This window comes from Dasypus novemcinctus, chromosome 5 (assembly GCF_030445035.2).
Source record: "Dasypus novemcinctus isolate mDasNov1 chromosome 5, mDasNov1.1.hap2, whole genome shotgun sequence".
Classification (NCBI taxonomy): domain Eukaryota; kingdom Metazoa; phylum Chordata; class Mammalia; order Cingulata; family Dasypodidae; genus Dasypus; species Dasypus novemcinctus.
The window spans coordinates 36,492,126-36,514,914 of NC_080677.1; the positions used below are offsets into that span (position 1 = coordinate 36,492,126).

At 40.0% G+C, this 22,789-nt stretch overlaps 1 protein-coding gene across 3 annotated transcripts in view; it reads left to right on the forward strand.

Moving 5' to 3' along the window:
- Positions 1 to 6,805: 6,805 nt before the first annotated feature.
- The window catches only part of HYCC1 (hyccin PI4KA lipid kinase complex subunit 1), a 116,800-nt gene continuing 100,816 nt past the window's right edge, over positions 6,806 to 22,789 (forward strand). Inside the window, exon 1 of one of the 3 annotated variants that reach the window (XM_058296886.2) lies at positions 6,806 to 7,074. The gene's annotated coding sequence lies outside the window, so the exon portion shown is untranslated. The remainder of the gene's footprint in view (positions 7,075 to 22,789) is intronic. The other 2 variants (XM_071215122.1, XM_058296887.2) reach the window with 2 other exon arrangements.

Consider the following 22,789-nt stretch of genomic DNA (forward strand, 5'->3'; position numbering starts at 1 on the left):
GTCATCCGGGAAATGCAAATTAAAACCACACTGAGGTACCACTACACACCCACCAGAGTAGCTAGAATTTAAAAGACTGATAATACAAATATTGGCAAGGATGTGAAGCAACTGGAACTCTCATATTCCACTGGTGGGTGTATAGATGATACAACTACGTTGGAAAATGATTTAGCAGTATCATCTAGAGGAGACCATGTGCCAACTCTATACCCATTTATTCTACTCTAGGATATATACCACACAGTACATGTGTACCAAGACTTCCCAGTGGCATTATTTGTAATAGCCCCCAACTGGAAACAACCCAGCAGTAGAATAAATTGTGACATATTCAATTAGTTGGATTCCATATAGCAATTCACATAATGGGATTCCATACAGCAATGAAAATGAAGAAATTACAATGACAAGAAATAAATTCACTTCACAAACATAATGTTGAGAGACAAAATTCAGACACAGAGGTATATATTCTGTATGACTCCATTTATAGAAAACTCAACAGGTATAGATAAACTAAGGCATTATAAGCCAAAATTGTAGTAATCTTTAGGGAGGAAGAAGAAGGTGTTGATTAGGAGAGAGCCCAAAGGGGGACTTCTGAATTGTTGTAAATGTTCTTTTTCTTGTCCTGGGTAGGTCATTGCAGTATCTGAGGTATGATCATCCACTGACTTAATCATATTTTTGTTTTCTCTACTTTTCTATATGTTTTATGTACTTAAATTACCAAAAAAAGTCACAAAAATGGCAGAACTGGCTTCTCTGGAGGAATGGACAACGGCTCCCTCAGTGACTCAGCAGGACTGACCCCAAGTAGCATAGGCAGCTCCTCCTTGAACCTCTTGGTGCTTCTTCCTTCCTTCAGTAGTGCCCAACTCTCTTCAGCACCCAGTAGTGTCCTAATGCCCATGACTTCCTGAGGCCAAGTAGTCCCCTCCTCAGGCATGGCCCCAGGCTCTGGGTGTCTATGGTCCTTCCCTCTTCCCTCCCCACCTTCTCTTCTAAAGGCCTGCTCTTTCTTAGGGACCTGACCAGTTGATCTTTGCAGAGTTTTTGATGACTGATATGGCTTCTTCCCCTCCTTGGTGTGGTTCAACTTTGAGAAAATCCTCTAGAGTGCCTTTAAGGATTAGTATCATGTTCCAATCCACAGCAGGTACAGGTTTTTTGGAACGAATTTTAGGAGCCCTTTAAATGACAAAGCGTAGCTGGCCCTGGACATATATCCCATGTCTATGCTGAAGACTGGCCTTGGGTAAGCAGAAAAGTCAAGAGAAGGTGTGCTTTGACTCTGCCAGCATAATGGGTGTCAACAGAAGCCAACTTGACAATGGGCTTGTTTACTTCCCTGTGGTGGTGGGAATAGGAGATGGGCTTGTTCTTTAAAAATTGATGATGTCACACTGTCTCACTGAAACTTTTTTTTTTTGGCATAAATATCAGGGTGGAGTGATGATGACTAAGTAAATGAGAACAACATTGAAAATGGAAGTATTATTCATACTTTGGACTTTCTTAGTCCAAGAGTTACCAGAGTGAGTGGGTTGGCAAAACTCTTTGGACTCAAGGGTGTGCTTTTTCCTGCCATTTCTTTGCATTCCTGTCCTTGCACCTGGGCCTCGAAGTCCCAGACTTACTTACCCTTCATCCAATGCTGGTACCCATAAATCTTTTGTGGGTACCATTCAACAAGTAAACCAAGGAAGTGTGCAGCCTGTTTGTTGCCTTTTTTGTCTCAGTTAAGGGTTAACACACGTGCAACAATTTTGGAACTATTCAAAGTGATACACAATGAAGCATTAACTGAATATAATTGAAATACATTGCATTTGATGTATGCAATGAAGTCAGAAAGGAGGCAGACCACATTTTCCAATACTTGGCTTATAGACTCTCTGGAAAAGTGCAAAACTGAAAAAAAAATCATAAACCAAAGAAAGACGAGGAAAACAACCATTCTTTCATACGCTTACTTGAACTATGTTTCTGAAGTTCCTCTACGAGCCAAGCAGTTTGTTATTGCAGGGGACCCAAACATGACAAAACACAGTTCCACTTGCTCTGTGGTGGGGATGTCACAGTTTATCATATACCTTCATATGTTCTCTGTGTTGCTTTCTGTTCTCAGGGCCTCCCATTTGGAAGAGAAAATCCACATACAATTTTGTGCTTTAATATCACTAGTGAGCTCTTTTACTTGCCTACAACAAGAGCTTCTCTGTGGGATTTATGATAGCACTTTAAATTTTGAATAATGCATTGGTTAAAAGTGAAAAGAAGAGTGGTTAATTGAGGTTCACTTAGGCAGAAATGGCAATAAGGATGTACATATGCTGTCTTTTCATCTTAAAAAATAATGTGCACTTCTTTTCTTCTGATTATAAAACCAGGACTGGTTTATTGTAGAACATTTGGTAAATAAAAAACATGTATGAACAAGAAAACAAAATTCATCTATGATTTCTCCATGCTTACATGTTGTTGATATAGTCCCCGCCTAGACACTAACTTACAAAATTGTGACCATGCTGTACATGCAGTTTTGTATGCAGCTTTTTCATCTAACACGATGAAACACGTCTTTTCTTCATGTCATAAAATGATTTTCAAAAGCATGATTTATAAAAGCTGTATAATAAGAATCTCCTAATAATAATTCTTCTAGACTACATTGGTTAATAAAATGTCTTAGAAATTATACATGGATGTTCTTCATTTCCAATCACGTGAGGGTAGCAGTGAGTCATTAGGTTTTCCACTTCTATTTATGTAACTTTCTTATAAATGTGAGCATGGTTGGCTCAGCTGGTAAAAGACAAGAGAAGACATTTTTCCCTTGAAATACATTATAAAGTTTTGACTGATGGGTCTTTTTTAAGATGTAGAGAAAACTACTTTGCTAAATGTTTATATATTTTTCTTTCCAAGGGTGTTGCTCCTAGAAAACCATAACTGACCTTGAAGGCTAAAGTTGTCCTTACATAATGCAACTGGTCCAGCTTCTTTCACTTGGTCTTCTACATAATTCTGGAAGTCTGTTTATTGGCAGATACCACTAGACGTCCAAGATACAAAGATTCATTTATAATCCCTTAGGTGATGCAGATGGGAATCTTATGAAACTCTAGGGAGAGGCTACAGGTTGCCCTAAAGATGTTGGATACCAGTACAAGGAACTGCAGCAATCCAGTAGCGCTGTAGGAAATGGGTTATCTCATTGTTCTCTCAACAGCAGGACTTCATTGACGCCCATTTTTTTTTTACAATGACTCATTCTACTCCATCTCTACTTCATTACCAATTACTTCAATCTCCACCACGGAGGTCTTTTCTTTACCTGATGTATTTAGTTTATTCTTACCTTGCTCCTCTTTTGGCTTCTCAGAGCTCCTTTCCACGGCCTTACTTTTTAGCTTCTGCTAAAAAAGTGATTGACTTTCCTTTTCCATTTCCACTTCAAATCCTTGAGAAAGAATGGGTGTAGTGATTTTCTTTTTCCATTTCTACTTCAAATCCTTGAAAACGAATGGGTGTAAGTAGTCACTGTCATCCCTTCTTTGGTAGAGTGTTAGCATCAGGCCACCTTTTAGCCTTGGCTGCCCTCAGGTTATATGGTTCTGTGAAGGGGGTTGTATGGCACAGAACACAGTTCAGGCCGCTGCCTCAGCTGAGGGTGCTGGGTGGGTTAATTTCCTTAGATGGGGATTCTAAGCATGGCAGGCCCTTGAATGACTTCACAGGCACCTTTTTTTTTTGTTTTATTTTTGCTATACTTTTTACCATACTTATAACTGAAATCATGTTTTGAGATATTTTTCATGTTTAGTTGAAGACAAAATTCTCATCTTTCATTTAAAATAGTCATGTCACCTAGCTCTTTTCATGCTGACTTTAATAGAAATATATTTGAGCTCATTTTCTGTTTTCTTTAAAAGCTCCTGGAATTTAACATCATACGTGAAATGTTCTTGCTTTACAATGTTTAGTCAGCCTTTGTATAGAGGCATTTGCAAGAAGGTGAATGTATTTTAATTCTTAATGTAGAATTGTGTCTATGGAGTGCAGAGACTAGCAAAGATGGGCAGGAAAGGTCTGGAATCTGCTGACTTTCATGAAGTAGTTTACAAGCATTTCCCTTTTGAAACAGAATGTTCTCTTAGGCACTCTCCTGGTGCTGTGCTAAAAAATATAAATGGTTATGTGTAACAGTTAACTGCAGACTGCTATTGTTTGAAATTATTTTTATATGTACAAAATGTGATGTAAAGGAAAGTGGATTAAACACAAATTTGTGCTTTGGTTTTATTCTGACTTGGAAGGAAATTACCTTCTATATCTTCTTACTATTGAAAAACGGGCAGTGAGTTCAGGCACTAGCTGCTTCCTGTCTTGAAGGAAACAAACATGTAAATATACATAGGCAGCCTTCCGTCTCTCTCCACTCAATCCATCCTGTGCACAGTCCTGATTTAGTTTTAGTAAAATGTTATGTCACTCCCTTGTTCTCAACCCTGGGTGTATATTAGAATCACTTGGGAAGCCTTCTAAGACCACCCTTGGCTGGAAGGCTTGCTCCCTCCTCTGAACTCACACAGCAGTTATGGCCTAGAAACACATTTGAACAAAGAATCACTCAGGAACTTCCTTGTGTCATCTCTTCTATTGTTGCATTAAATCTTTTTAAAGATTCAAGCATTAAATCTTACTTTAATCTTTGCTTAACTTTTTCACCTATTTGTTGTCCAGCTACTTAGGGAGTAGGCTGCTAGCTTTCAGCTTTTTTTTTTTTTTTGGTATTCTTCCCAAGTTTATTGCCTTCCAAAGTGCAGAAAGTCAATGAATATTTGCACCACCCTTCCATCCCCACTTCCACAGGCATGGTGCAGGCCTTCATCTCTCCCGGAGCCTTGCTCTGGTCCTCACTGGCACTGCAGCCACCAGATCCCTGTTCCTTTAAGTAAGGCTAACACATTGGTGGCCCACATGGCCAATGGCCAGTAAAACTGAATGTATGTGTACACCTTTGCTCACCCTTGCCTCGCTCTCCATTTCTTGCTCCAGCTGAATCTTTGACTTTCCTTCTTTCTCTGGCCCACTGTCATTTTTCCCAGGACTCGATGACAGAATTCAGCTTCTCAGGTTTTGACTACTTGTGTTCTTTAAGACTTCAAACTGGATCTTCCTGTTCCTATTTCTTTGGGAAAACACTCTCCCTAGGCAGGTTCAGACCCAGGGAACCTAAATTATCCTGCCAGTAGCCTACCAGTGCCCTGGTCTGATCTGTTAGGATTCCCCTCAGAGAACAGACATTCTCTACACTGCTTCTAGACTTCTCAACTTTCAAAAGAAACCTGATGGTATTTGCATGATTAAAACTTCTGCTGGTCCTTCATGGCCCATAAAATAGGTTTAAACCTGAGCTGTGCAATATGGGAGCTATTAAAATTAAAATAAAATAACTGCATATGCAGTCACACAAGCCCTATTTCAAGTGCTGGGTAACTATGTGTGGCTAGTGGCTATCATTTTGAACAGCACAGATATAGAACATTTCCATCATTGCAGAAAACTTGGTCTAAACATCTTAGTGTAGCTCAAAAGGTCTTTTGTAATCTCATCTCGACCACTTGCTTTAGCCTAATTTTTGGTTGTTCTTCTCCTTTCATCCCAAAGCCTTTCCCAATGTTCACCAACCACTCAGTACCCTTTCACAACTTCATGCCTTTAAACATACTGTTTTCTTTTCTTGAAATGCCTTGAAAACTCTTGCAAACTCCTATTTACCTTTTAAGATCCAACTCAAACTATGAATTCCCATACTTTCCTAAACAGTCATTTTTTTGCTCTGTATACCACTTGCTCATTGAACTTACCTCCGTCGCCCTTATTTTCAAAGTATTTTTAAAATTTATTTTACTTATTTATAAGTATTTTCCTATTACAGAGTCCTGGCTACTCCCTAGGAAGGGATTCCTACTTAATTGCATTGTCATGCTGTCCCAATGATTACCTGAATTTGTTTGATACCCTTCTGATACAAGTAATGTCTCTTCTCCTTGTTATTTAAGTGCTTGTTATTTTTGCTGTCCGTATGTTTGAAAAAACCACTTGATACCTTGGGAGAAATCCTATTTCTAGTGTAAACCTAGAATGACTCCCTGTCTTCCAGGTTGAAAGTGTTTTTTCCTTCTAACTGATCCTGATAGGACTTGAGAGAGATGTGGTAGGAGGAGTTCGCAAGGTCAAAAGCGGAGGGACTATATGCAGGAGCTGATGCGACTGTGCTCACTTCCACTCCAAATGCCAGATATTTCGAGTGTGTTGGGCAGGGTAGGGAGAGATGAGGAAAATAAAAACAAGCCTACGGAAAGGACGGAATTGTGTTTGGCTTTTTCCAGGCTAAGACCTTTAGTAAGGTGGAAAAGAGTTTTTGTTAACGTTTGCAAAAATGTACATTATTTTTCCTCTTGGAGTTTGACAAATTCTTGTGAATTGAATGGCTAGGGAGTAAATTCTCCTGACCAAGAAAGTAAAACATCAGTTTTTTTCGCTTCTGTGATTGTTGTTAGCCTCGCGCTGTTAGGCTTAGCTCAGCGACCAAGAGACCTTTACCATTATTATAGCCTAGAGGCCCACGCAAACCCTACTGTCAATCATCTTTCCCCGTCCCAGGCCACGCCCCCTCCTCAGACCGTGCCCACCAACTGGCCCCCCGTGGCTCCGCCCCAGGCCAGGCAGCGGAAGGTCTTCATTGGTGGAGAAGTTGTTCTGGTCCCGCCCCAAAGAACGACGATAGGCCAAATTGGCGTGGGGCGGTGGTGGTTGGCTGCCTAGGCACGGGTCCCCGGTTGTGCCTGTCAGAGCGGCGGGCGGCAGTGGCGGCTCGCCGGGCTGGATTGTCAGTCAGTGAGCCGAGGGGGAAGATGGCTCGTCGGGACCCGCTCCGCTAGGAGGAAGGCGGGGGCCAGGTGGTGCTGCTGCACGGGAGAAAGCCGAGCAGCCGCAGTGGCTGTCGCTGCGAGCCGGACCCGTCGAGGTTCTTCAGGTGGAGCTCGGGGAGCCGCTCTGGTGAGTCGGGCCGAGCAACCCACACCGCTCCCCTCTGCGGCCCCCCGGCTGCCGGCGCCGGATAACTTTTTTGTCCGGGTGGAGCCGGGGCGAGGCGGCGGCGGGGAGGGGCCCGGGACTTTGTCCCTGGGGCGACGGCTTCGTTGGGGTAACGGCTCCGGCGCGAGGCTCCGCGGGGCGGCGCTGGGGGCGGCTCCTCGCGGCGAAGTTGGGCGCAGCCGGCGCGCTGCCTGGGCGGCGGCAGCTTTGTGCGCGCCGACTCGGGTCCTTCTCCTTCCCCGCGAGGAGCGGTCCGGCCCCCGGGTGGGACCCGGAGTCGCCGACTCGGCCCGCCCCGCCCCACTGCCCCTCGGCACGGTGCCCTGGGGAGGGGGCCACCACCCCGCGGGCTGATGCTCCGCCCGTCCCCTCCCTCCCTCCCTCCCTCCCTCCCTCCCTCCCGCGAGGCAGCCGCGCTCCGTCCACTCCGGTGGGCAAAATGGGCGCTGCGGACCCCGCCTCTGTGAAAGCCGCGTTCTCCTCGGTCCTCGGTCCCGCCGCAGGGCGGGGAGTCCAGAAGGCTGCCAAGGTTCCTTCCTTGGCTGTTGCACTGGACATCTCCTCTTGAGCCCGTGCCCCGTCTTCCTACGAGTTCTTTCTTTCCCGGGGCTGATTTTAGCACACTCGAGAATCCTCGGGGTTTTGTCTGAAAATGGTCGCGTTGAAGAGATGTCAAGTTGAGAGTTTTAAGCACGCTTGGGCAAACCTAGGCGTCCTCCCTTCGGCGTGCACGTGTGTGGTCTGTACCTCCAGAGTTCAGACATTTCCTAAATGATTTTCATTTTGCCCTGGTAATTCCATGCTGTACAGAATCAGTTCTCTAATAAATACGGAATCACAGCTTAGCAACCTCTTCGCTCTTCAGGTAGGAGGAGTTTGTTCCAGCGGTAGCTACTACTTATCTCAGAGACCTTAACTACAGTCAATACGGCCAAACGTCCTTCTGCTGATTGTCCTTTGGGTCACACAGTAGTTTTTGAAGTAAGTCTGCCACCACTTTTGTTCAAGTAACACTTTACACTTTGAGGTTTCCAGCTTTTTAAAATCTTATCTGGATAAAGCCATACTGCTGTAACCTTGAGTAAATTTGATAGTCCTGGGAGGCTTGTTTTCCATAAGAACATTCTACTGCTAATATTCACTGCCCCTCCCCCCATTTCTAAGCATTTTTTCCCCCTTTAGGTTAATACATGTTAAAGTTTGCATATTTTTGAAGTGCAGGGAAAGCCAAGAAAGTAAAAAATCATTTTTAAAGATCTGCTTGGCCAATAGTACCTTCAGAAGTCATTTGTTTAAATAATTATTTCATTTTAACCTAAGTGATAAGGGGGAGAATCATCACTTATTTGTAAAACAAGTTCTAGGTTTGACTAATTTTATCCTTATTTGATTTACTAAATGTATTACCATAAAGGTAAACTCTAAACCCTCTTAGTTATGAGAGTTAACAGTACCTGGGTGTGGACACCCTGGTGAGGTATTGGCTAGGTCAGCGTTTTTATCGCTGTTGTGTCTCCTTGTTTCATTTTTTAGAGTAGTTTTGACAATCTGAGTTTAAATATATCTTATAGTCAACGGATTTTTTTTCTGGATCCTGTTGCCTAATAGTTATTTTATAATGAATCTTCAGAAATCTTAAAAAAATCTTCGTATTCAAGACCTTTTTTTCAGAGTATCAAGTTTCTATCTTATAGAGAATTAAAATTTTATCAAACATATATTTATTTAGTACTGCTCTAGGCTAAATAGGTACTACGGATATAGAAATAAATGTCAGAATTCTTGTCCTTAAGGAATTTATTGTCAAATATACAAGATACATAGGAAAAGTAACAATTATAACACAATAATGGAAGCGGACTTGGCCCAGTGGTTAGGGTGTCCGCCTACCACATGGGAGGTCCGTGGGTCAAACCCCCGGCCTCCTGAGCCGTGTGGAGCTGGCCCATGCGCAGTGCTGATGCGTGCGAGGAGTGCTGTGCCACACTGGGGTGTCCCCCGCATAAGGGAGCCCCACGCACAAGGAATGTGCCCTGTAAGGAGAGCCGCCCAGCGCGAAAGAAAGTGCAGCCTGCCCAGGAATGGCGCCGCACACAGGGCGAGCTGACACAAGATGACGCAGCAAAAAGAAACACAGATTCCTGTGCCGCTGAAAACAACAGAAACAGACAAAGAAGATGCAGCAAATAGACACAGAGAACAGACAACTGGGGTGGAGGGGGGAGGGGAGAGAAATAAATAAATAATAAATCTTAAAAAAAACACAATATGCAAGTGTGAATAGAGATATGCATAGAGTAGTAAGAGAGCTTAAAGAAAGAGATGGCTAAACCAGCTTGGATGTGGGTGGAGTCAGAAGGTCGCAACAAAGTTTAGAAGAATGATAAAATTTTGCCAAGGGCAAAGAGCAAGGGAAGAACTTTCTGGCAGATTAGTGAGAAGGCTACACACTTAAAATCACCTAGGGAGCTTTTAAGAATCCTGGGGAATGGCGGTGGCTCAAGTGGTTGGGTGCCTCCTTCCCACCTGGGAGGTTCCCTGCCCAGTGCCTTCTAGAAAAGAACACAGAGCTCTGACAATGGGGTAGGGGGAGGGCAATAAATAAATAAAATAAATCTTTAAAAAAAACAAAAAAATCCTGGTTTTGAGAGGTAACCCCCATATCAATTTGGGGGATGGGGCAAGGATATAATTTTATAAATTGTGACACTGGTAAAGCCAGTCATCACAATCAAGATAGTGAACATGTTCATCACCTTTGAAAGTTTCCTTGTGTCCCTTTGTAATCTCTCCCTCCCATCCCCAGGCAGCCACTGATCTACTTTCTGTACTATTTTGTATTATTTTAAGTTCCCTTGGTAATTCCAGTGTGCAGGCATGGTTGAAAACCATTGCAGGGAAGTGGATTTGGCTCAACTCATAGAGCGTCCGTCTACCACATGGGAGGTCCAGGGTTCAAACCCAGGGCCTCCTGACCTGTGTGGTGAGCTGGCCCATGCACAGTGCTGGTGAGCACAAGGTGCCACGCGGGGGTGTCCCCCGGGTAGGGGAGCCCCACGCGCAAGGAGTGTGCCCTGTAAGGAGAGCTACCCAGTACGAAAAAAGTGCAGCCTCCCCAGGAGTGGCACTGCACACATGGAGAGCTGACACAGCAAGATGACGCAACAAAAAAGAGGCACAGATTCCTGGTGGCGCTGACAAGAATACAAGTGGACACAGAAGAACACACAGCGAATGAACACAGAGAGTAGACAACTAGGGAGCGGGGGAAGGGAAGAGAAATAAAAATAAATAAATCTTTAAAAAAAACCATTGCAAGTTGAAGGAATGTTAAATTTGTTTACATGCGTAAGGAAAGTGAGAGTAGACAGAAGGAGGTAATAAGAGATTTAGAAAAGGTGGGATAATCATTGGAATCAAATCTGAGAAGAGATAGAAGGGGATTGAAATCAGCTTTGACTAGTAAGAAGGGTGGGCAATTCTGGAAACAACATCTCTAACAAAGAATAAAATCAAGCTATTTATTTCTCCCAGAATATCATGTTAAAGATAGTATACTTTGTTGTTATCATCACCATAATTGCCACTGTGTAGTTCTTTTGAAGAACTCAAAATTAAGAGCACAACTTGTGATTGCAAAACTGGATGTTCCTCTGGAAATCCCCTTAAATGGAACCTGAGACTCCTGGCACCACCATTTTGTCATTTTTCAGAGGGTAGCAGATGGAATTAACAGTTTGACTTTTGCTTATTGTTAAGAGCATAGTTCTGCCAGAGTCTTTTTGGCCCACTGAGAGTTAGGCTGTATATCTGTACTGAGGAAAGAGGACATGTAACACTTGAAAATTTCCTGTTTAAGGCATCTCTTCTCAGAAGTAATCCTGCTTACTTGATCTTTGGATATATGCTTTATAAATTCATTGGAGGGGGAAAAATGATTCCTCTGTCTCATAAATAAAACAGAGAAGAGTTTTGATGAGAATTTATCGAAGACCCATATTTTCTATCCCCCCACCTACATTTCATTTAAAAAAATTCCTGGCTCAGGGTTTGAACATAGATAAAACCTGAGCCCTATTGGTTCTGAAGTCCAGGTCTTGTTCCACACCCTTGCCTCTCACCTTTGGCAGGTGTTTAAAGGCAGAATAGCTAATATCTGAATATTATTTGGCATTGTACTTGAATATAATAAAGTTGAAGTAAAAACTTTTGAATGATGGCCAACTAGAGTTTTGAAATTTTCTTTCATTTTGGTTAAAGAATCAAAGTATGATCTGTGATTAATAGCATTTATGATGCCTCCACTGAGAGATAGTCATTATTAATACCAGTAAATATCCATATAGGTTCTTTTTAGGATATTTGCATCTCTTTTTTTTAAGCAAAAGGAAACCGTACTATACTTATGCTTTGTCACTAGCTTTTTTCCCACTGAGTATATGAATACTTACCCAAATCAGTAAAATACTATTCTTTTACAATGTAACATTTTAAATGTGTGCTTAATATTCCAGCCTATGAACTTACCATCGTTTATTTAATCATTACTTTAATTGTTGAAAATTTAGGCCTTTTTCAATAGTTTTGAAAGAATGGAGCATTGAGCTTCTTGAATGATTAATCATTGCCCATATCTTTGATTTTTTCCTTAGGATAAATTCTGAAGTCAAAAATTTTTTTGTATTTTTTTTCTTTATTAGAGAAATTGTGGGTTTACAGAACAATTATGCATCAAATACAGGATTCCCATATACCACCTTATTAATACCTTGCATTGGTGTGGAACATTTGTTAAAATTGATGAAAGCACATTTTTATAATTGTACTATTAGTTGTAGCCCATGGTTTAATTTAGGGTTCACTGTTTGTGTTGGGTAGTTCCATGGATTTTTGAAAGAAATTTTATTCTGTTAACTATATATGCAACCTAACATTAAGATTTCTTTTCTTTCTTTCTTTCTCCCCAGCCCCTTGTTGTTTGAACTTGCTGTGTCTGTTCATTGTGCACTCATCTTTTTAGGAAGTGCTGGGAACCAAACCCTGGACCTCCCGTGTGGGAGGGAGGTACCTAATTGCTTGCGACACCTCACTCCATGCTTTTTTGTGCTGTCATTATGCTTTCTTCTTTGTGTCTCTTGCTGTGTCATCTTGTTGTGCCAGTTTGCAGCGTCAGCTTGCTGTCTTGCTTGTCTTCTTTAGGAGGCACCAGGAACTGAACCTGGGACCTCCCATGTGATAGGCGGAAGCTCATTCACTTGAGTGAAATCTGCTTCCCGAGAACCCTGTGCATTTTAACCTCAACTTCCCATTCCCTGTCACCACCCCGTCCCCTGGCATGTATATTTTAATGATTTTTGATATGTATTAGCAGATTGACTTCCAGAAAAGCTTAATTAATATTGATTTTTATTATTATTATGTGAGAGTGCCAGTACTTCCCCATACTCGGCAATAGCATTTTAAGAAACTGCCATTTTGATGAGAGAAATTGTGTCTTCTATAAATTTTTTTCATTTCATCAGTTATTAGTCACATTAAAGTTTGTATTTTTTTTGTGAATTATATGTTTGTGTCCTTTGCCTATTATGATATTAGAGGTTTTTTACACAATTTGAGAGCTCTTTGTATATACAAACTATTAGACCTTTGTCAATTTAACTCCCCCAATTTAGCATTTGCCCTCTAATTTTGTTTTTGGTGTTTTTTAAAAAATGGATTAAAAACTACATTTTTAATGTAGTTAATTCTCTCACAATTTTCTTTTATGATGTCTGCCTGATTAGAAAGACCTTTCTACATCCCCAAATTATGTAACTACTACCTCCATTTCCTTATATTACTTTCACAGTTTAAAAAGCATTTGCATTTTTAATCTGTTTGGATTGTATTTTTTTAAAAACTTAAATAAAAAATTATCTCCTTTGTTTGATCCTTGTTTTTACTTGTTTGCTAGTTTTTACTTATGTTTGCTCATTGTCTGCTCATTGTTTGTGCTCGTTGTCTGCTCTTTGTTTTGTCTTCTTCAGGAGGCATTGGGAACTGAACCCAGGACCTCCCATGTGGGAGGTGGGTGCTCAACTGCTTGAGCCATATCTGCTCCCCTGGAAGGTATTTTAAAGTAGGGTGGCAGTCAATTATTGAACAATTATATTTTCCCCAGGGGTATTAAATGCTATCTTTATTGTGTATCAAATCATTCACAAACACACACACGACTATTTTACATTTTCTGTTTTGTTTCATTGAACTCTTGTAATTCCAAACTGTCCTAATCATGGTAACTTTTAAATTTGTCTTATGTATTGTGAATCTCATTCATTATCCTTTTCAGAACATTTCAGTATTTCTCACATATTTCTTCTTTCACATTGCCTTTAATTCAGTTTTTTAGGATCCCAAAAGAACCCCACTGGAATTTCTAAGTAAGTTTTGGGAGAGTTGATATCTATAAGATTGCCATCATTTATTTATCATCTTTCATGATTCAAGGTGTTTTGTAGTTTTGTTCACATGAGTTCTACACATTTTAAGTTATCTCTGGTATTTTATAACTTTTTGTTGTTAATGTGAATGGATTCTTTTTAAATTATTTTTTAAAGAGGTTTATACCTTCCTGCTGGAACAGAAAAATGGTGAGTTTTGTAGACTTATTTTCTAACTGGCCATCTTTCTAATAGTTTTCATCAGGTTTTATAATAAGTTGTTTAAAGCATTTGTAAATGATGATTATTTTGTCCTTACCAACATAGAATCTTTTTTTTTTTCTTACTACATTGACCAGAATTTGTAGAATAATAATATTGGTGAATAATGGGCATCTTTAACTCATTCTCATTTCTTATTTATTTATTTATTTATTTTTCTCCCCTCCCCCTCCCCAGTTGTCTGCTCTCTGTGTCCATTCACTGTGTATTCTTCTGTGACCCCTTCTATCCTTATCAGTAGCACTGAGAATCTGTGTTTTTTTTCGTTGCATCATCTTGTGTCAGTGCTTTGTGTGTGCGGCGCCATTCTTGGGCAGACTGCACTTTCTCTTGTGCTGGGCGGCTCTCCTTACAGGGCGCACTCCTTGCGCGTAGGCATGAAATGGCTTTTAGAGTTTCACAGTTGTGTATTCTTTTTGGAGTTAAAAAATATGTATTTTTAAATTTTTATGCCATGTTGAGGAAATAATCTTTTTTTTTTTTAAAGATTTATTTATTTATTTAATTTCCCCCCCTCCCCCGGTTGTCTGTTCTCTGTGTCTATTTGCTGCGTCTTGTTTCTTTGTCCGCTTCTGTTGTCGTCAGCGGCACGGGAAGTGTGGGCGGCGCCATTCCTGGGCAGGCTGCACTTTTCTTTCGGGCTGGGTGGCTCTCCTTACGGGTGCACTCCTTGGGAGTGGGGCTCCCCTATGCGGGGGACACCCCTGCATTGTGTGGCACTCCCTGTGCGCATCAGCGCTGCACATGGGCCAGCTCCACACGGGTCAAGGAGGCCTGGGGTTTGAACCTCGGACCTCCCATGTGGTAGACGGACGCCCTAACCATTGGGCCAAGTCCGTTTCCCGAAATAATCTTTATTTTTTTCAACTGAGATTAAATTAGAGATACTAAGTTTGATGACATGCCTTCTTAATGAACAGTGAGATGATCAATATTTTTTCTTCTTTTACTCATTGGTTGATGAATTATGTTAGAAGATTTCCAATAGATTTCACTAAACAATTGCTTCTTTGGGATAAAGACAACTGCTCTAAAGTAGTGAAATGTGAGATTGCTCTCCAGTGTTCCTTTTGAACTACCTTTTTCAGATTTTGGTTTTTGGATATGCTAGCTTTATAAAATTTAAGAAATGAGAGAGATTTTTCATCTTTTTCTGTGCTCTTGCAATTAAATTTCTTCCTTGTGGATAGATTTGAGATAGTTTAGCTGTTAAAATGTCCAGGAATTTTTGGATTGAATACAATTTACTGAAATCTTAATATATGTTACTTTCTAAGTACTTTGCATAATTAAATTCATTTACATACCTTTTTGATAAGATAAAAATTCTTATCCCTATTCTATAAATAAGGAAACAGACTCAAAGAGGATAACATGCTTGTTCAAGGTCTACAGGTAGTGGTAGAGAGAGTTTAAATTCAAATCCTATCTGAGGCTGTGGTCCATATTCTTTAATCAGCACACACATTTTTCCCTAATCAGTACTCTTCCCTCATTCCCCATTACTGGGAAGTCAGTATAATCACTTTGAGTGTTCTATTAATTGTTTTCTCTCTGCCCAATTAGCTTGAAATTTCAGTAATCCTGCCATAATTCCTACTGGTCTATTCTGTGTTGATGTCATATCTTCTGTTATTTTAATAAGTACAGCCCATATTGGTTATGTTAGAAGATCCTGGGGTGGAGTGGAATGGGTGGGGTGGGGGGGGTCTTAAAATTGATATTGAGTGTACTCAATATAATTTACTTTTTAATTTTTTGGGAGTTCAAGATCAATTTGCATTCCTGAATCTTGTTTGTACCTATAAAGAATGTTATGTTAAGTGCACCATATAGAAGAGATCAAGGAGTTTAGGAAATGTACTTTTCCATTCTAGCTTAAATATTTGTTGTTATAAAGCATTGTAATACCTTGCATCATGGTAGTCTTTTTTTTTAGGAAATACCTCATACATGTGAAGCAGGTGCTCTACTACTGAGCTACACATGCTCCAGGATAGACTTTTAGTAGTAAATGTTAAATGATATTTGCTCTTGAGGAAAGTCTTTTGATTAGCTGATGAACATTACTTGCTTTCTCAGATAAATGCATGAGTTTACACAGTATCTTTAGTTCATAACATATAGTCATACAGTATTTGTCATTTTGTGTCTGGTTTGCTTCACTCAACAAACACAGTGTACTCCAGATTCATCCATGTTGTCATATGCTTCGCAATTTCCTTTCTTTTTAAAGCTGCATATATTCCATTATGTGTATACACTACAATTTGTTTATCCATTTGTCGGTTGATGGTTATATGGGTTTCCATCTATTGGCAATTGTGAATAACACTGCTGTGAACATGGTGTGCAGATGTCTGTTCATGTCACTGTTCTCAGTTTTTCTGGGTGTATACTTAATAGTGGCATTTCTGGATCACATGGCAAGTCTATATTCAACTTGCTTAGGAACTGCCAAACAATCCTCACAGTGGCTGTACCATTCTCCATTCCCACTAACAGTGAATAGGTTTTGCTATCTGTGTACATCTTCTCCAGCACTTACAGTTTTCTAACTTTTTAATAGTGGCCAGTCTAATAGGTATGAAAGTATACCTCATTATGATTTTGATTTGCATTTCCCTAATTGCTAGTGATGTGATTTTGAATCTTTTTTTCATGTGTTTGGGTTTTTTTTGCAATTTGTATTTCTTCTTTAGACATATGTCTATTCAAGTCTTTTGCCCATTTTTAAATTGGATATTTTATCTTTTTATTGTTGATTTATAGGATCTCTTTATATATCATGGGTATTAAACCCATAGCAGATATGTGATTTCCAAATATTTTCTCCCATTGAGTCTGGTCCTTTTCCACCCTTTGAGGTGCAAAAATGTTTAATTTTGAGGAGGTTCCATTTACCTATTTTTTTCTTTTGTTGCTCATGCTTTGGGTGTAAGGTTTAAGAAACTACCACCTACCACAAGATCCTGTGTTTTTTTCTAGGAGTTTTATGGTCTTGGCTTTTATATTTAGGTCCTTCATCCATTTTGAGTTAATTTGTATGTAAGGTATGAGATTAGATGTTCTCTTTCTTCTTTTGGATATGCATATCCAGTTCTCTGAGCACCATTTGTTGAATTGTCTGTTCTGGCTTAGCTGGGAAAACTTGACAGCCTTTTCAAAAATCACTTGACTATAGATGTGAAGGTCCTATTTCTGAGTTCTTGATTTGGTTCCATTATTCAGTCTATCTTTATGCCAGTACCATGGTGTTTTTACCACTGTAGCTAGGTAATAACGCTTTAAAGTCACGAAGTAAGAGTCTTCCAAATTTGTCCTCTTTTTTAAAGACATTGTTGGCTATTAGGGACCTCTTCCCCTTCCAAACAAAGAAATATTTGATTATTGGTTTTTCCATTTCTGCAAAAGAGGCTGTTGGGATTTTTATTGGGATTACTACATTGAATCTGTAAATCAGTTTGGGTAGAATTGACATCTTAATGATATTTAGTCTTCTAATGTTCTTACATTTATTTACATCTTCTTTGGACCCTTTTTAACAATGTTTTGTAGTTTTCTGAATACAGGTCCTTTATATCCTTTGTTAAGTTTATTCCTAAGTATTTGATTCTTTTAGTTGCTATTATAAATGGATTTTTTTTTCTAATTTCCTCCTCAGATTGCTCATCGGTAGTATATAGAACACTATTGATTTTTGTGTGTTAATCTTGTATCCCACCACTTTGCTGACCTCATCTATTAGAACTAATAGCTTTGCTGTTGACTTTTCAGAATTTCCTAGCTATAGGATCATGTAATCAGCAAATTGTGAAAGTTTTACTTCTTCCTTTCCTATTTGGGTGCATTTTATTTCTTTATCTAGCCTAATTGCTCTATCTAGAACTTCTAGCCCAATGTTGAATAACAGTGGTGACAGTTGGTATCCTTGTCTTGTTCCTGATCTCAGCAGGAAAGCTTTCAGCCTTTTACCACCGAGTACAATGCTAACTGTGTACGAAAGCTGCTTCATATGTGCAGTTTACCATGTTGAGAACACTTCCTTCTCTTTCTTTCTTTTGGAGTGTTTTTATGAAGAAAGGATGCAGTATTTTGTCAAATGCCTTTTCTGCATCAATTGAGAGTATCACGTGATTTTTTCCCTTCAATTTATTATTGTGATATTACACATAATTATTGTGATTTTCTTGTATTGAACCACCCTTGCATACCTGGGATAAACCCACTTGATCATGGTGTATAACTCTTTTAATGAGCTTTTGGATTCTGTTTGCAAGTATTTTCTTGAGGATTTTTGCGTCTATATTCATTAGAGATATTGAGCTGTAATTTTCTTTTTTTATAGTATTATTATCTGATTTTGATATTAGGGTGATAAAGGCTTTATGGAATGGGTTTGGTAGTGTTCTTTCCTGTTCAGTATTTTGGAAGAGCTTGTACAAGATTGGTATTAGATCACCTTTGAATGATTGGTAAAATTCACTTGTGAAGCCATCTGGTCCTGGGTGTTTCTTCTTTTGGAGGTTTTTGATGACTCTTTTTGAATCTCTTATTTGTGGTTGGTTTGTTGAGGTCTTTTATATCTTTTTAGGATCAGTGTAGGTTATTAGTGTGTTTCTAGGAATTTGTCCATTATATCTACATTGTCTAGTTTTCTGGTGTACAGCTGTTCATTGTAGCCTCTTATGAAATCTCTTATTTATGTGGGGTCAGTGGAAATGTGCCTCTTCTCATTTCTGATTCTATTTATTTGCATCTTCTCTCTTTTTTTCTTGTCAGTCTATCTAAGGGTTTGTTGTTTTTGTTGGTCTTCTCAAAAAACTAACTTTTGTTTTTGTTGATTCTATTGTTTTTTTCCCCCCTTGATTTCATTTATTTCTGCTCTGATCTTTACTATTTCTTTCCTTCAGCTTGGTTTTGAATTGGTTTTGCTGTTCTTTTTCTAGTTCCTCCAGGTGTGCAGTTAGACCTTCAATTTTAGCTCTTTCCTCATTTTTAATGGAAGCATTGGGGGCTATAAATTTCCTTCTCAGCACTGCTTTTATGATGTCCCATAGGTTTTGATATGCTGTGTTCTCATTTTCCTTTGCCTCAAGATATTTACTGAATGCTCTTGCAATTTCTTCTTTGACCCACGCGATGGTTAGGCTGTTGGGTCAACTTGGCCAGGTAATTGTGCCCTTTTGTTTGGTCAAGCAAGCACTGGTCTAACTGTAATACAAGGGCATTCATGGATTTTAGTCACCATTGACTTTACTGCAGTGGTATATCATAGATAGTTGGTTATAATTACATCAGTCAGGGAGATTGCCATCAGCAATGAGTGATGCTTAATCCAATCAGTTGAATGCCTTGAAAGGGAAAGTGATTCCAACATTGAGAGAGAATTTCCCAGCTCGTCTTCAGACAGTCAGCATCTCCCAGAACTTGTCAAGAACCTTCATTGGACTTTTATCGCAGCTCCTGGTTGCTGCCTGCCTGCGGAACTTGGATGTGTGCATACCCATGGCTCCGTGAGAGACTCTGATAAATCTCTTATTATTGACAGATATCCTTGTTGATTCTGTTTCCCTAGAGAACCCTAATACACCCACTGATTATTTAGGAGTGAGTTGTTTAATCTCCATGTGTTTCTCCCCTCTCCATCCATTATTGATTTCTAGCTTCATTCTATTATGATCAGAGAACATGTTTTGTGTAATCTCAATATTTTTAAATTTATTGAGACCTGTCTTGTGACCCAACATACGGTCTTATCTTGGAGTGGGATCCATGAGTTCTTGAAAGGAATATGTATCCTGCTGTTTTGGGGTGTAATGCTCTGTAAATGCCTGCTAGGTTTAGTTCCTTTATCATATTATTCAAGCTCTCTGTTTATTTCTTTTCTGTCCAGATGTTCTATCCAATACTGAGAGTGGTGTATTGAAGTCTCCAACTATTATCTATTCTCATCTGTTTCTCACTTCAGTTTTGCCAGTGTGTACCTCATGTGTCTTGGGGTACCCAGGTTAGGTGCATAAATATTTATTATAGTCATTTCTTCTTGGTGAAGTGCCCCTTTTATTAATATAATAATATAACCCCTATTAACAGTTTTACATTTAAAATCTGTTTTGTCCAATATAAGTATTGCTACTCCAGATCTTTTTGGTTACTATTTGTGTGGGATATCTTTTTCCAAATTTTCACTTTCAGCCTGCTTGTGTCCTTACATCTGAGTCTCTTGTAGACCGCATACAGATGGCTCATATTTTAAAAAACTATTCTATCAGTGTATGTCTTTTGATTGGGGAGTTCAAGCTATTAACATTCAATGTTATTACTGTAACGGCATTGCTTACTTCGTCCATTTTATCCTTTCACTTTCCATTGTCGTATCTTACTAATGTCTGTGTTTTTACCCTTAAATTTACCTTTCCTATAATCTTCATTTCTACTCTGTTCTCAAAGTTTCGGGCCCTTGTTTTTTTCCTTTTTGTTTGTAGCACCCCTGTATTAGTCAACCAAAGGGGTGCTGATGCAAAGTACCAGAAATCTGCTGGCTTTTATAAAGGGTACTATTTGTAGTAGAAGCTTACAGTCACAAGGCCATGAAGAGTAAGTTATTTCCCTCACCAAAGTCTGTTGCCATATGTTGAAGTAAAATGGCTGCCTGTCTCTGTGAGGGTTCAGCCTTCTTCTTCCTTTTAAGACTCCATGGTCCCAGCTTCTTCTGATCCCGGGGCTCAGTTCTTTCCTGGCTCAGCTGCTTGTTCTCTCCCCAAGGCCAGCTGTAGGCTATCAGGTGAACAGTTTGGCTCTCTCCCCAGGGCTCCAGTGTCAAAACTAAGCTCTGTCCTCTGCCTTGTCATTTTGTGTGTGAATGTCCATTCACCAAGCTGAATCAAAACCCTAAATTTGATCAAGTAAAAGTGAAACCTCTGAATTTAATACAATTAAAGGGTATCATGCCCAGAGGCATATACACATAATATTTCTTCCTGGAATTCATCAATAATATCAAACTGCCTCAACTCCCTTTAATATCTCTTGTAATTCTTATCTTTTTGGTAACATACTCTGATTTTGTTTGTCCGTGAAGACTTCAAACTCACCATCATTTTTTAAAGGACAGTGTTAGTGGCCGTTTTTCTTTTTTAGTACCTTAAATACATCATACCACTTTCTTCTTGCCTCCATGGTTCCTGATGAGAGGTCGGCACTTAAACTTATTGAGGTTCCCTTGTATGTGATGCTTTGCTTTTCTCTTGCTGCTTTTAAAATCCTCTCTTTATTTCTGATATCTGTCATTCTGAATAGTAGATGTCTCAGAATAGGCCTGTTTGGATTTATTCTGTTTAGAGTGTGTTGTCCTTTTTGGATATTTATGTCCTGGAGTTGTGAAGTTTTTGCTCATTATTTCCTCAAATATTCTTTCTGCCCCCTTTCCATTCTCTTTTCCTTCCAGGACACCAATAAAGCATATGTTGGTGCATTTTGTGTTGTCATTCAATTCCCTGAGACCCTGTTACATTTTTTCCATTCTTTTCTCTTTCTATTCTCCTGTCTTTTCAGTTCAGGTATTTTGTCCTCAAAATCACAAATACTGTCTTTCAAACAATTCAAATCTGCCATTACTTGCCTCTAATATATTTTTAATGTCATCCATCATGTCTGTCATTCCCATAAGCTATGTTACTTTTCTTTGAAGGCTTTCAAATTGTTCTTTTTTTTAAGGATTTATTTATTTATTTAATTCCCCTCCCCCGGTTGTCTGTTTTCTGTGTCTTTTTGCTGCGTCTTGTTTCTTTGTCCGCTTCTGTTGTCGTCAGCGGCACGGGAAGTGTGGGCAGCGCCATTCCTCGGCAGGCTGCTCCCTCCTTTGCGCTGGGCGGCTCTCCTTATGGGTGCACTCCTTGCGCGTGGGGCTCCCCTACGCGGGGGACACCCCTGTGTAGCAGGGCACTCCTTGCGCGCATCAGCACTGCGCATGGGCCAGCTCCACACGGGTCAAGGAGGCCCGGGGCTTGAACCGCGGACCTCCCATGTGGTAGACGGACGCCCTAACCACTGGGCCAAAGTCCGTTTCCCTCAAATTGTTCTTTATGCTCACCCAGTGTCGTCTTCTTTTTTTTTTTTTAAAGATTTATTTATTTTTATTTATTTCTCTCCCCTTCTCCCCTCCTGCCCCAGTTGTCTGTTCTCTGTGTCTATTTCCTGTGTGTTCTTCTTTGTCAGTGGCACGGGAATCTGTGTTTCTTTTTGTTGCATCATCTTGTTGTGTCAGCTCTCCATGTGTGCGGTGCCATTCCTGGGCAGGCTGTACTTTCTTTTGCGCTCGGTGGCTCTCCTTGAGGGGCGCACTCCTTGCACGTGGGGCTCCCCTACGTGGGGACACCCCTGCGTGGCATGGCACTCCTTGCATGCATCAGCACTGCACATGGGCCAGCTTTACACAGGTCAAGGAGGCCTGGGGTTTGAACTGCGGACCTCCCATGTGGTAGATGGATGCCCTAACCACTGGGCCAAGTCCGCTTCCCCCAGTGTCTTCTAAATATCCATCATCTCGGTCATATTTTCCTTCAATTCTTTGAATTGATTTAGGAGATTTGCGTGATTATTACTGACTAGTTGTCTTAAATCCTATAACTCTTCGGGATTTGGATGGGCCATCTCTTCCTGTTTCCTACTATGGCCTGTGATTTTTTTACTGCTGTCTGGACATCTGAATATGTTGATAAATTTACTCTGATGATTAATTTCTTTCTTGACTAGTGTTTTTTTTCACAGCTGTTTTTCGATTTTTCATTCAAGCTATTATGAGTCTTTAAAATTGTCCAGCTTAAGTTATCAAAATTGGATCAGGGACTCATTAACGGGGTACAGATTTTCTCCCAGGAGTTGGGGCTAAAGACAAACTGAAAGTAGTTTTTCTCCTTGCAATTTCCTTGTTGGCCAGCAGATGGTCCTCTTTGACTAAACTGGCCACA